Genomic DNA, 12,692 nt, shown 5'->3' with positions numbered 1-12,692 from the left:
TGGCGTTCATGGCTGTTTGTTTCTGAGAGGTATACATTTATTAGTATACCATTGCAAGATATGCTCAACCAACCTTAGAGATCTCACTTTCTGCCACTGAACCTTAGGATTCTTATTCCTCAGTCACAGCACTCAAGTCTGTGATGTCTGAATGCACCATACTCATTTTCCCTCCTGACTTTGTTGCCATCTCCAACTAAGGAACTACTACTCATCGCAAAGACACAATTAAAGATTCCTCTCTTTGGTGAAGCCATATTTGGTTCTGAAGACAATACAATTACCTTTTCTGTTGTGCTCTATGAGCCTGTAGTAGTTTTCTTTTGCTGCATAACAAATCATCAAAATTTGGGAACTTAACATTCTGATGTCAGGAGTTCGAGACCAGTCTGACCAACATGGAGAAACTCCATCTCTACTAAAAATACAAAATTAGCCGGGTGTGGTGGCGCTTGCCTGTAATCCCCAGCTACTTGGGAGGCTGAGGCAGGAGAATCACTTGAACCTGGAGGCGGAGGTTGCAGTGAGTCAAGATTGCACCATTGCACTCCAGCCTGGGCAAAAAGAGAGAAACTCCGTCTCAAAACAAACAAACAACTGAACGAACAAACACTAATTTATCATCTCACAGTTCTGTAAACCACAAGTCAAAGAAGAAAAAAACTTCCTTTTCTGCTTAGGTTTCTCCAAGATCCATCTGTCTTCTGCACAGGCCAAATGAATTGTTGAATGGTGATGTGGTAGGAATAATCCACCTCTGCACCTTTCAAGTCCTTGATGGTGGCACTAATCTCTGCAGTCCCTCCAAGGATGTGATACTGGTTTTGATTTACTAATTTTCTAGATATTGATAACTCTAGTGGTTTCCATTTGACCTTTCCCACCATAATAGCCCTTACCCTACCAGTGAGGGAGCCAATGTGGGGTTTCTGCCAGCTGCTAAGTATGTCTATGCCAATTATGCAGTCTGGCACTGGGGACATGACCACAAGATGAGTTTGGGGACCCACTGTAAGTTGGACCTGAGCTAAAACTCCATTAATTACCTGACCTCCATGAGCCCCTGCCTTAACTGGAGGACCACCATGATGTTTTGGGTCCCCTGGAATCAATGTCACCTCAGAGCAGTGTCCAGTAGTCCCCAAAACGTCTGATCATTTCCCTTTTTCCAGTGCAGAGTTACCCTGGTAGAAGGCTGGAGGTCTTCTTGGGGATAGTTAGGGGAAAAATTAACAGAATATATTGTCCATAGTGTAGTGGGGTCCTTCTCAAGGGGACCGGGCATCCCCTTCTTTCAAGGGATTCTGGGTTTGTAAACTGGCTCAAGTCTGGAAATAGATTGAGGGGCTGTGATTCTCTGTTTTTATAATACAAATTAACCTTTTGTCCACTCAACCTGGAAGTTTTCTGTTTATATAAATTAACCAGTAATGTACTTGGATAGCATGAGGTTTAGGTGACATAAAATAGAATGTTGTCTTCAGTAGCAAGTTTAGTACACAGAAAATGCACAAATAAATGAGCAAATTAAAGGTTTTCCTATTTCCAGTATCACTGAAAGTTTCTAAAGAGTTAATAAGGATCTGTCTCATGTGCGTGTACACATCAAGGCCACCAGTGGTGTTAAGACTACAGCTTCCTGTAATAAATCAGAAATGAACAGTTAGGCTATGAAAAGAAAAATGATAATAGAATGCTAAGTGAAGTTTGAAGAATTTTTAACATTAACCGAATTCTACATGTTATAGATCTTTTATATGCATCCAATAATTAACTTCTAGTCTCTGTGGAATTCTCACATAACAATGGATGAGAGTTTTGGTTGTTCCACAGCTTTGCCAACATTCGTACATTCAGTCTTTTTAATTTTAGTTTTTCTGTGGGATTTGTAGCTTGGTGTGGTTTAAATTGCATTTCTTTTATGACTAATGGTGTTGAGCGTGAACATTTTTAAAGTGCTTATTAGTCATTTACGTATTTTAATGAAGCATTAGTTCAAATTTTTGCCCATTGGGGATGTTTTTAGACTATGTTGTGCATATATTTTCTCCTAGAATGTGGCTTTCTTATATATATTTTTTAAGGGTGACAATTGCTGAGCAAATTGTTTAGTTTGGGTGAAGTCTAAGTTATCCATTTTTCCTTTATTTTTACTACATTTCGTGTCCTAAGAAAATGTTGTCTACTTGAAATTATGGCAAAAACCTACTAAACTAGTTTTGTTCTAAGCTCCTTTTGCTTTAGCTTTTAAGTTTAGGCATATGGTCTACTTTTTGTACATAGAATTAGAATAAGATTGAGTTCAAGGTTAATTTTATTCCATATGGATGTCCAGCTGTCATGAAATATTTGCTGAAAAATCTTTTATTTTTCTTCTCTGTTGCTTTGGAATCTTTGTCAAATATCATGTGGCCATGTAAGTGTGGCTCTATTTCTGTATTCTCTATTTGGTTCTATTAATCGATTTTTCATTCCTTATGCTAAAACTGTATTATCTTGATTAGAATTAGTTTATAATAATTATTGATGTCAGATAATTTAGGCTACCTAACAGTACTATTTTTCCAGACCACTGTGGAAATTTTTGAATTTTCATATATATTTTAGGAAGAACTTTCCAGGTTCTTGAAAAAAAAAATCTGCTGGGTTTGTGACTGGGATTGTGTTAATTTCACTGATTACTTTGGAGATAAATTACATTTTATAGCATTGACTCTTAAATATGAACATAGAATATGTCTCCATTTATTCTGGTCTTCGTTAATTTACCAAAGCAATGTTTTGGTTTCTATTGTATGCTTTTCACAACATGTATTAAGTTTATTCTTTTGTAGCATATTACTTGATGCTCTTTAAATGGATGTGCATCTTGGGTTGTGCCCTTCACACTAATTCTGGACTTTGGCCCGTGAGGCAGAAGCAGACTTGATGAAAGGAAAGATTTGGAAAACCTCTTGCTGCCTTTGGAATTTTGCTGCTGCATGAGCAGATTGAAATAGTCTGTTGGATTATGAGTGACACATGGTCCAGTCTTTCCTTTTGCTCTCGGTGGCAGTCACATAATCTGCTGACGTGAGTGTGAAGCAATGTATCCTGAACCAGCCACCCTGAACTGACCTGCCAACCAACTGCAGATGATGAGTGCATGAGATTAGCCAAGCCCAGATTAGGTCAAAAGAACTAGAAAGAAGAATTGTGAGCTAAATAATTAGTTATCATCTTATCCCACTAGATTTTGGAGAGAGTTATTACATGTCAAAAGCTAACAACACAACACAGACATGCACACACATAGATGTATATATCTTATTTTCTTCTTTAATTGTATGTTAGTCTTTCCTTTCATTCATTTGTTACTGATGTGAACATCTCTGAGAGAGCAAGTAGTGAGATATAGAAAGGAAAACAACAAGAATATGAAGTTTATTATTTATAATATATTCTTTTTATGTTTACCATGTTGCACATGTCAAGTATTTATCTCCCAAATTTAAAAAAAAAAAAAAAAAAAAAAAACTTTAAACAGTCTGCTCTTTTGAAAATACAAGCATCTGCAGGTGTTTTCTCCCAAGAAATCACTCCAGGGTAGTGATAAATTAGCCTTCCCTCTATCTTCTCTCTATGCTTTTTTATTTAATAAAATCTAAAGAATAGAAAATGGCAATTGGAGTCAGAGATGGGAAAATTGGTCCAAAGTGGTAGCCAGTAGTTTAAAATGACTATACGGGAGGGTACACAGCATCTCTTCATTGGCCATCCTCTGTCCTTGTCAGGCTCAATCATTTCATTGTTCCTTTCTATAAAACTTTTCAGTTCAAAACTGAGATACAAAGCTATGAGCATATATATGCAGAGGTAGATCAACCTGGAAACTACCACAATAGTCCAGGTGAGACATCAGGAGGACAATTGAGGAAATAAAGTGGACACAGAGAAGACGGAGAAGATTCAACTGTTTATATGGTGTAATTACTAGCAATTAGTTCTGGAGGACGAGAGACATGAAGCAGTCTGGGATGACTCATGGAACAAACCTGCACATCTTGCTGTCCACTGTATCGGAAGAGTTCCTCTGAAAGGCCACCTTCACAATCTTCTCTAAGGCATGCCTATCTCTCAGTATGAAACTGTGAGATCCCTAGGCCCTGTTAGTACACATTCTACATGCCACACGACCCTTCTCGTTACTAAAATTGTTTTATTCTGGAGACACCAGGGCATGTTCTCAAGAAGATTATTTCTTGTACTGAGCACAGGTTAATGTCTATTAACTTGTCAGGCACGTGACATCAGCTGGACCTTTAAAATGTCACTTGGGAAGTTGAAGACCCTCTGTTCAAACTTGCCTCTTATTCCCGTCAGTCTCTCTAGTAAGGGTGCTCGTGACATGACACACTGCAGAACATAGACAGTGATGCTCTGTGTTGCTTTCTCCCAATGATAATTTTTTTCATTTGGCCATAAAATTATCCTTATTTAAGTTTCTGAATATTGATACTCATTATACTCTTCTTATTTTGTAATTGACGCCAACACATACCCTGGTTTCTCAATGCTGTTCACCAAGGAGTTTGCTATTTGGCCAGCATTCTTTTTCTATACAGCCTTGGCACAAACAACCACGTGGACCCCGGGACTTGACCTCTTACTCTTCTCTAACAAAACCACTTCATTTCTTATACTCTAACAAACAAAAGTAGGTCCCTAAAGTTCTCTTTTTTTCTGTTCAGATGGAAAGGAAGTTCTTACTTTTTCAAAACTTCTTGTAATCATAAATGGCTGTATTTAAGTGCCCCAACTAGAAAGAGAGTCCCCAGATAGTTGGTTATCTGTTCTGTCTTCAGATAACTGGATACACAAAAGTCATTCAACATGGGCCCTGTGAGAGTGTGCTTGGGAACATGCCCAACAGCTGGTCTGCCTCAATCAGTTTGCATTAATTAATAAGACTGACTTCTGTAGAATTTTGAATTAATAGGTACTTTCGAAAAATTCTCTGAGAAATCCATTATATTTTTGGTAAACTGCAGGTCCTCTGCTCATATTTCTTTTCTTTGTGAGTGGCTTATAGAAACTTGTGTTCATGTGATGATGAATATGGCCTTGCAGTCCTTTGTAGAGAATACACTTATTGAGCCCAACAAGACCTGTTATATTTATACACGTATTCGCAAAATTCACAAGATTCCTATCCTAGCAGGATAGAATGTATACGTGAATGTATGAATAAATTGTGACAGTCTCTTGCTGTCTCCTCTCCCTCTACCGTCACCTGCACTATTTTCCTTTTTTACTAAAATGAATAATGTTCGGTATATTTCAGACTATATATACCCTAAAACAAGTCATATGTTTATCCATTACACAATTTAATTGAATATATAAATGTGTACATGGTAGCATTTCTCAAATCTATGAGCACGTTGTCTATCTGTTGCTATTAATAATCTTTGAACTAGATTCTAGGTGCTGAACCCAGTTATGACTGATGCCAGTGGAAATATAGAGATTTCATGTGTGAATTTTTAATCTCTTCCCTGTCCTACTGAAGTTCCTCTAGACTCTTGCATTTATGAGTGAAACAGCATAAACTTACATTTTCTGCCATGTAGCTTTAATTAATGGTCCATGCATTCAACTTTGAATGGCCCATGAATTCAACTTTTATTGGCTCAGCTATATGTATGAAATCAGTCGGATTCCAAAAGCTATTTATAAAGAAGAGGGAGCAGAAAGCAGCATCATGTCTTAACAATTATCAGTGATCTGAAGTTCATATAGGAATGACTCCACCAGCTGGTATTTGCCAAGGGAGTCTATGTTCTTGATGTTCAAATACTTAGCATTCAAATATGGGGATTTTGTGCAGACAGCCAATTCTAACTCTAGTTGTGGGTTAGAGAATAGTCTTGAATTAATCAGTTGGCAAATCTTTTGCCTTTGTATATATAGAAACAATGATCTGTTCTTATTTTTTGTGTTATCATACACCATAATGCTATTTACTGGTCAAGAACCTGAGAACACCCTCGTGAAAAGTGAGACATATGAATATTTATTTATTAGTATAATTAAAATTATATGTACAGTTGGCCCTCCATATCCATGGTTCCTGCATCTGAGGATTCAACTGACTACTGATTGAAAATATTTAGATAAAAAAATAAAAATAACAATACGTAAAGATAATACAAATAAAAAACAATCAGCATAACACCTATTTATATAGTGTTATGTATTATAAATAGTTTAGAGGTTACTTAAAGTATACAGGAGGACATGTGTGAGTTATATGCAAATACTATAACATTTTACATATGGATCTTGAGCATGCACACATTTTGGTGCATATATATGTGCATATATGCATGAATGCATGTGTGTGTGTGTGTGTGTGTATGTGTGTGTGTATGTCTTTATCCATTTAGAATCTACTAACAGGATACTGAAGGACTTCTGGTCAACATATACCAATGGAAAATACTCTCAGGAAATTTGCAGGAAGGAGGTAAAGTAAGGGAGGATATTTATTTTCCTGGATTTCTTCCCTCCAGAACCACATGTCAGCAGTCTCTTTATTCCTGTATTGAAGGCAACAGTTCCTATGGCGTAGTCACTCCTCTGCTTCAGTTCTCTACCTAGTTCTGGTAACTGACCCCTCTCTTCCCTTCTCCAACAAGGCCAATGACTATCTTCTTGGTATCTGCTTTATCATTCCTTGTTGATTTCTTTCATACTTTCTTACACATTTTAAAAGGTGCTTTAATTTTACTCTTCTCAATTATACTCTTTGTGAATTGCTATTTGTTTTCTGTCAAGACCCTGATGGGAATGTTTACATAATCCTTTGTCAGCCAAGAGTCATATATCTCAGGACCTTGGGTTCTGGAATTGACTTGGCATATTTATAAGCAATATCAGTGCATTTGTATTTCTGAATTCCCATCCTCACTGCCTTATCCTTGTAACCTGCCAGCCCTTTGCTTTTATCTAGCTCTGAAATATTCCATTCTGGTTCTTTCTCTTTGTGATGTGGAGCTTCTTACTAAAGGGAATGGCAATAGAAAGGAAATCCAACTACATTTCAGTTTTGAAAACAATGATAGCCATGGAATAGTCTTAGTTGTGTTAAATAATCTTTTTGAATTTTCTTTCTTACATGCAAGACTTCCAGGAGCAGGTCTAATGTACTTGCATAAATACATAGTAAAATATTAACAATAATATCTTTGGAGGCTTAGCTGTGGTTAATGATTTAGACTGTGACACCAAACAAAAAAAATCATATGGTCAATAATTATCTCCACACTCAGGGAGAAATTCCCAGATCCCAGCCCAAATAAATTATGTCTATTTTTTCTGGGAAAGCTCCAGAAAATAGCAAACTCTTTCCACAACTAGTGGAAGACTGAGAAAAGCCACTGCTCAGAACAGTCCAACTGTGATGTATTTCCTGATATCGATAACTGAAGAGAAATTGTTCCCCTAGTCACAGAGATAATGGAGACCAAATATGATACTATGGCAAATTGCTGAATTAGAAACCAAACACCACATGTTCTCACTTATATGTGGGAGCAGAATGATGAAAATATATGGACACACGAAGGGGAACAACACACTGGGGCCTTTCGGAGGTGGGGTTGCGGGGAGGAAGCACATCAGAAAGAATAGCTAATGGATGCTGGGCTTAATATCTAGGTGATGGGATGCTCTGTGCACCAAACCACCATGACACTCATTTACCTAAATAACATATCTGCACATCCTGCACATGTAACCCTGAACTTAAAAGTTGAAGAAACAAACTAATAAAATAAAATAATGCATGCATAGAGATAAATAAATAGGTATTCAATACTTATAGAAGTGGATCATTTGTTAAGCCTTCCTAAAGCTTACTTTGTCACCTTAACTTTACAATAAGTCAGAACACAAAAGAAATTCATTAAGGGAAAAGTTTCTGGTGACTGAAATGGCAGCAGAGGTAGATAGTTGTTAAACATCTTTCTTGGGTCAGGTGTTATCCATTATGTTGCATTAAAAAAAATTAGTCTAGTCACTGTCAACAAGGAGAGTATAATCTAGTAGAAGAGAAACACATTTTATAAAGTATAGTTTTCTTTTGACAAGATGAATTAGGAAAGGCAAATGCATTTACAGTCTGCTGAGAGAAATGCATGACATGGAGGTAGAGAAAACTGAAAACAGCACAGAGAGGGTTGAATCAGTGCCTATCGTATTAGGAATAAGACCTAGCCATGTCTTCTGCAGGTTGCAAGTTTGAGGGAAAAGCAGCAAGATATGAATTTCAACAAGCATATTTGAACTAAACAATGAAGAGCTTTAAAAGACACCCTTTGGAATTTTAACTTGATTATTTTGGCATTTAAAAAATTAGAGGTTTTTCAGAAAATGAAACAATCACTGTTTAAGTATACTCATGACAGTTAGGGTGAGTGATATAACCACTGAAAAATTAGGCTGTTTAAAGACAGACATGCATGCTAAAATAACAGCAAGAAAACTATGAAATGAGAAAATAATTTTAATTAAAAATTATATTGCTAACAGAAGAGTTTACTCATGCTCCTCATGGCACTGTAAATTTCTTTGCTCTGCAAAGAAACTCAAAGTATGAAGTCATAAATTAAATAATTTACTTTCCCTTATTTCACACTACTAACTCTACCTTGAGCAATATCTATGTATTTTTCATATACACACACACACATATATAAATACATACACATACATGCAAGTATGTTCACATGTGTACACATACATATAATTTCGGACATAATGATAACATGTACATGTATGATATGTTCTATGCATATGTATATATACATATATAGAGAGATAAGGATATATCACATTGCTATATAATATATACCAAGTTATATAATATAAAAATTCACCAATTGATCTATAATAATGAAAATGCGTAGTAATTGATCACTGACTAATTTTAGTGTTTATCATCGTATTAAAATAATGTGCTATATATAGAGACATAAAGATTTAAGGAAAGCCTTTATGTTAGTTAAATATTTTGGTCAAAACAAAATATGGTGTTTAAAATATAACATAGAACAGAAAACAAAATAACAAAATGTACTCCAGTGATGAGAACAACGGAAAGTGATGAGGAGTTATATTTTATATTGTTATTTATATTATTGTGTCATTTTTACTTTAAGTAATAGAAAAATGTCTAGTAAATATATGTAAATAGATATTCTAAATTACAGATAGGCATGCTAGTTGAAAATTTAAATATTGTTACCATGACCTTATTCCTCATTATGTCCTATACCTAGGGCAAAGCCTGCTCATAGGGGGTACTTCATAAATACCTACTAGAGGCCAGGTGTGGTGGTTCATACCTGTAATCCCAGTACTTTGGGAATCCAAGGCAGGCAGGTTGCTGGAGCTCAGGAGTTTGAGACCAGCCTGGGCAACGTGGCAAAACTCCATCTCTACAAAAAGTAAAAGAATTAGCCAGGCATGTGGCGAGTGCCTGTGGTCCCAGCTACTTAGGAGGCTGAGATGGGAGGATATTTTGATCCCAGGAGGTGGAGGCCAATGGGCATAAAGAGTTAGAGACATTTGTTGCCTATGACTTTGAACACAGGCATTCTTGGTGAAAGGAAATTGAAATGAGTGTGGGCTAATGGTTGAAGACAACATTTTTTTTTTTTTAGTCTTGTATACTGTTACCGGGACCAAATACTTTCAAAAGGGAATCCCCAGGCTTTCAGAAGGTTAAAAAAAAAAAAAGGAAAGAAAAAAGAAAGATGACTGTTGAAGGAAGGCACCCAGGAGGTGGGCAGGAAAAGGAGGTTTTATTTTATCCACAACAGATTTTTCCAATATGTAAAATAGATTCAACGAAAGCAAAAGATAAATTGCTCTCCCTGTCTATGAGAGCTTAAATATCAGGATTTTCTGCCATAATTTAGCTTATTGGGCAGACAGAGATATGTTCTCCATTGTTCAAGCTCTAACATAAAACCATGTATTCAGAACATGTCAAGGGGTAAGGCAATTATGCCATACTGCACGCAACTGAGCTGTGAATCTGGTCCAGAAATAAAAAGGAAAAAAAATCAGGTAATGTGAAAGAAAATATGAACATATACAGGATGGGAATCTTCAGGAATATAGGGGATAATGACTGATTCATGTATTTTGGTTGCCTCTTTAAATCACTGAAATTTAGGATGACCTGAGAGTATTTAATTTGTAAAATGATTGTATTTCATTTTATCATTAAGAACCAACTCATTTTTACTTTTAGGTTCTAGAAAGGCTAGGAAACTTCATGATAGAGTACAAGTTTTGAATATTTCTGTCTGCCTCTCTCTTTATCCCTACCACTCTCTCTTCTTTACTTTAAAATTAGTAAATCACTAGGAGGACATCACCTTATCTTCATTTTTAAGGAACTAGAATAAAACTAGTGAATTATCTCATCTTGTCTAAAGGGGAAAGTTTAGACATTTGTATTTATTTTGATGTATAGTAGCATAGCAAGATATAATTGTATTCTGAATAAAATTAGTTGTCTAATTTTGGCTTGTTTTTATGAATGGCTTTATAAATACTCTGATTGTTAATGAAATGAAAGCAAAATATTTATTAAACTTGCGAAAACAATTATTTAACAGAAGAAACTGAATTCCAAAAAGCTGTTATATTTTATAAATCATTATGTATGCAAATATTATAAAGTACAATTCTTGAAATAAGTTTATTTCTAAAGCATTTTCTTAGAAACCATGATAATTAACAAGTAATAAAGATTATTTTCTTTCCTGATTATGTTTTTAAAAAATTTTTAATCTGTTATAGCATAAATAGTTGAGAGTTGAGATTTAGTGTTTATCTCTGGTATTGCATCCCTAAGGATAATTCTATATACCACCAAGAACTGTGGGTTGTCTGGCCATAAGACATTTCCAGACTTTTGAAAAAAAAAAAAAAAAAAAAAAAAAAGATGTTTTCACTGGATACTCACAGAAAATAAGCTTGAATCAATGTAAACTACCATAAAATAAATGCATACATTTTAGCAGTCGGTAGAAAAGATGGGATATGAAGAATACAATTCTGGGGCAACTTTTTAATGCTTAGTAATACATAGGGCAAAATAAAAATGTTACAGAATGAGCTCTGCTTCTTCAGGTCTTCCTATTGGCCTCATACCTTTGTAGTGGTTATGAGAAATCCACTGAACCCCAGTGAAGATACACATTCATACCTTGAGGAGTGCTTTAACTCACATCCAGTGAAAAAGTGAGTAATGGATTCCATAATTTTGATGAACATTGTGTGGAGTATGTTCTTATATAAATATATATGGTAAATAGTTATCCATTCTATAGTGGGATTATGGTAACCTTAAAAAGAAATTGTTTATTAATTTTAGAGTAAGTGAATGTTATTCTCTCACTTGGATGATTCTTGTTGTCTTGAGCGGTTGAACTTCTGTTTGTGTATTTAGCTGTCTATGCAACAATGTCTTTTTGGTTCATGACCCTTATACTTAATCACAACGTATGTTTGTCTTGAGCAATTAATATATTTGAGGATTTCTTTTTGTTGAACAGAAGATTTCCATTCACTCATATCACTTTAACATACTTGCTTCAATTAAATGCCATTGCTGCACCCATATTATAGATAAAGACACTAAAATTCAGAAAGATAGACTACATAGCTTTTTCTGAGTGCACATACATGTGTAGTATATAATATACACACAAAACACTTATATAATCACTATCAAAACTGAGGATTGAACCAAGATCTGTAGCTAATGCAAATGATATTGCTTTTAGGATATGTTTAGGATACAATGCATGCTAAAATGCTAGCCATTATTATTACATGATAACCATATATGAAGATTGTGTTTAACTACAACTGTGATGATTATTATAAACTAACAATATATCACATTCATACTGTGCCCTGAATGCATTTTGAAGTCTGGTAAAAATATCTTTAGTCCCTTTAATCAGGATTGTGGAATACAACATTGAAACTTGGTCACAATGACCCTTTGCTATTTTGCTGTTTCTTATAATTTTCGTACCTTCTAGAAATATAAAAAGTTCTCAAGTATAATGATTCTACTTCCTGACATGGTCAAACTTTAAAAATGACCAAATTATCTCTGTTTCCTGACATGCATGCCCTATGTAAGGTCTTCCTTTTGACTACGGGCAGGAGCTATACTTGCTTCTAACCAACAGAATACAGAAAAGGTAATAGAATGGCACTTGACTGATTACACTACATAAAACTCTAACTTTTGCTTTGTTAGCAGAGTCTCTCTATTGACTTTTCTGTTTGCACAGTTTGATGAAGCAAGACACCATGCTGTGGAGACCCATTTGGCAAGAAACTGATGGCAGCCACCATTCAAATGCTTAGAAAAAGCTACAGCCTTTTGTCTGATGGTAAAGGAGGCACTGAATCCAGTCAACAACAACAGGAGTTTGAAGGGAGATCCATTTCCCAGTGGAGCCTCAGATAACACCTCAAGTCTGGCCAACACTCTGACTATAAACTTGTGAGAGACCCTGAAGCAGAAAATTCAGCTAATCCATGACTGGGTTTCTGACTCTCAAAAATTCTGAAATAATATATGTGTGTTGTTTTATGCCTTTAAGTTGTGGTAA

This window comes from Rhinopithecus roxellana, chromosome 3 (genome assembly GCF_007565055.1).
Source record: "Rhinopithecus roxellana isolate Shanxi Qingling chromosome 3, ASM756505v1, whole genome shotgun sequence".
Taxonomy (NCBI): Eukaryota; Metazoa; Chordata; class Mammalia; order Primates; family Cercopithecidae; genus Rhinopithecus; species Rhinopithecus roxellana.
The sequence above is the reverse complement of the archived record's forward strand: the minus strand, read 5'-3'. Positions refer to the sequence as shown.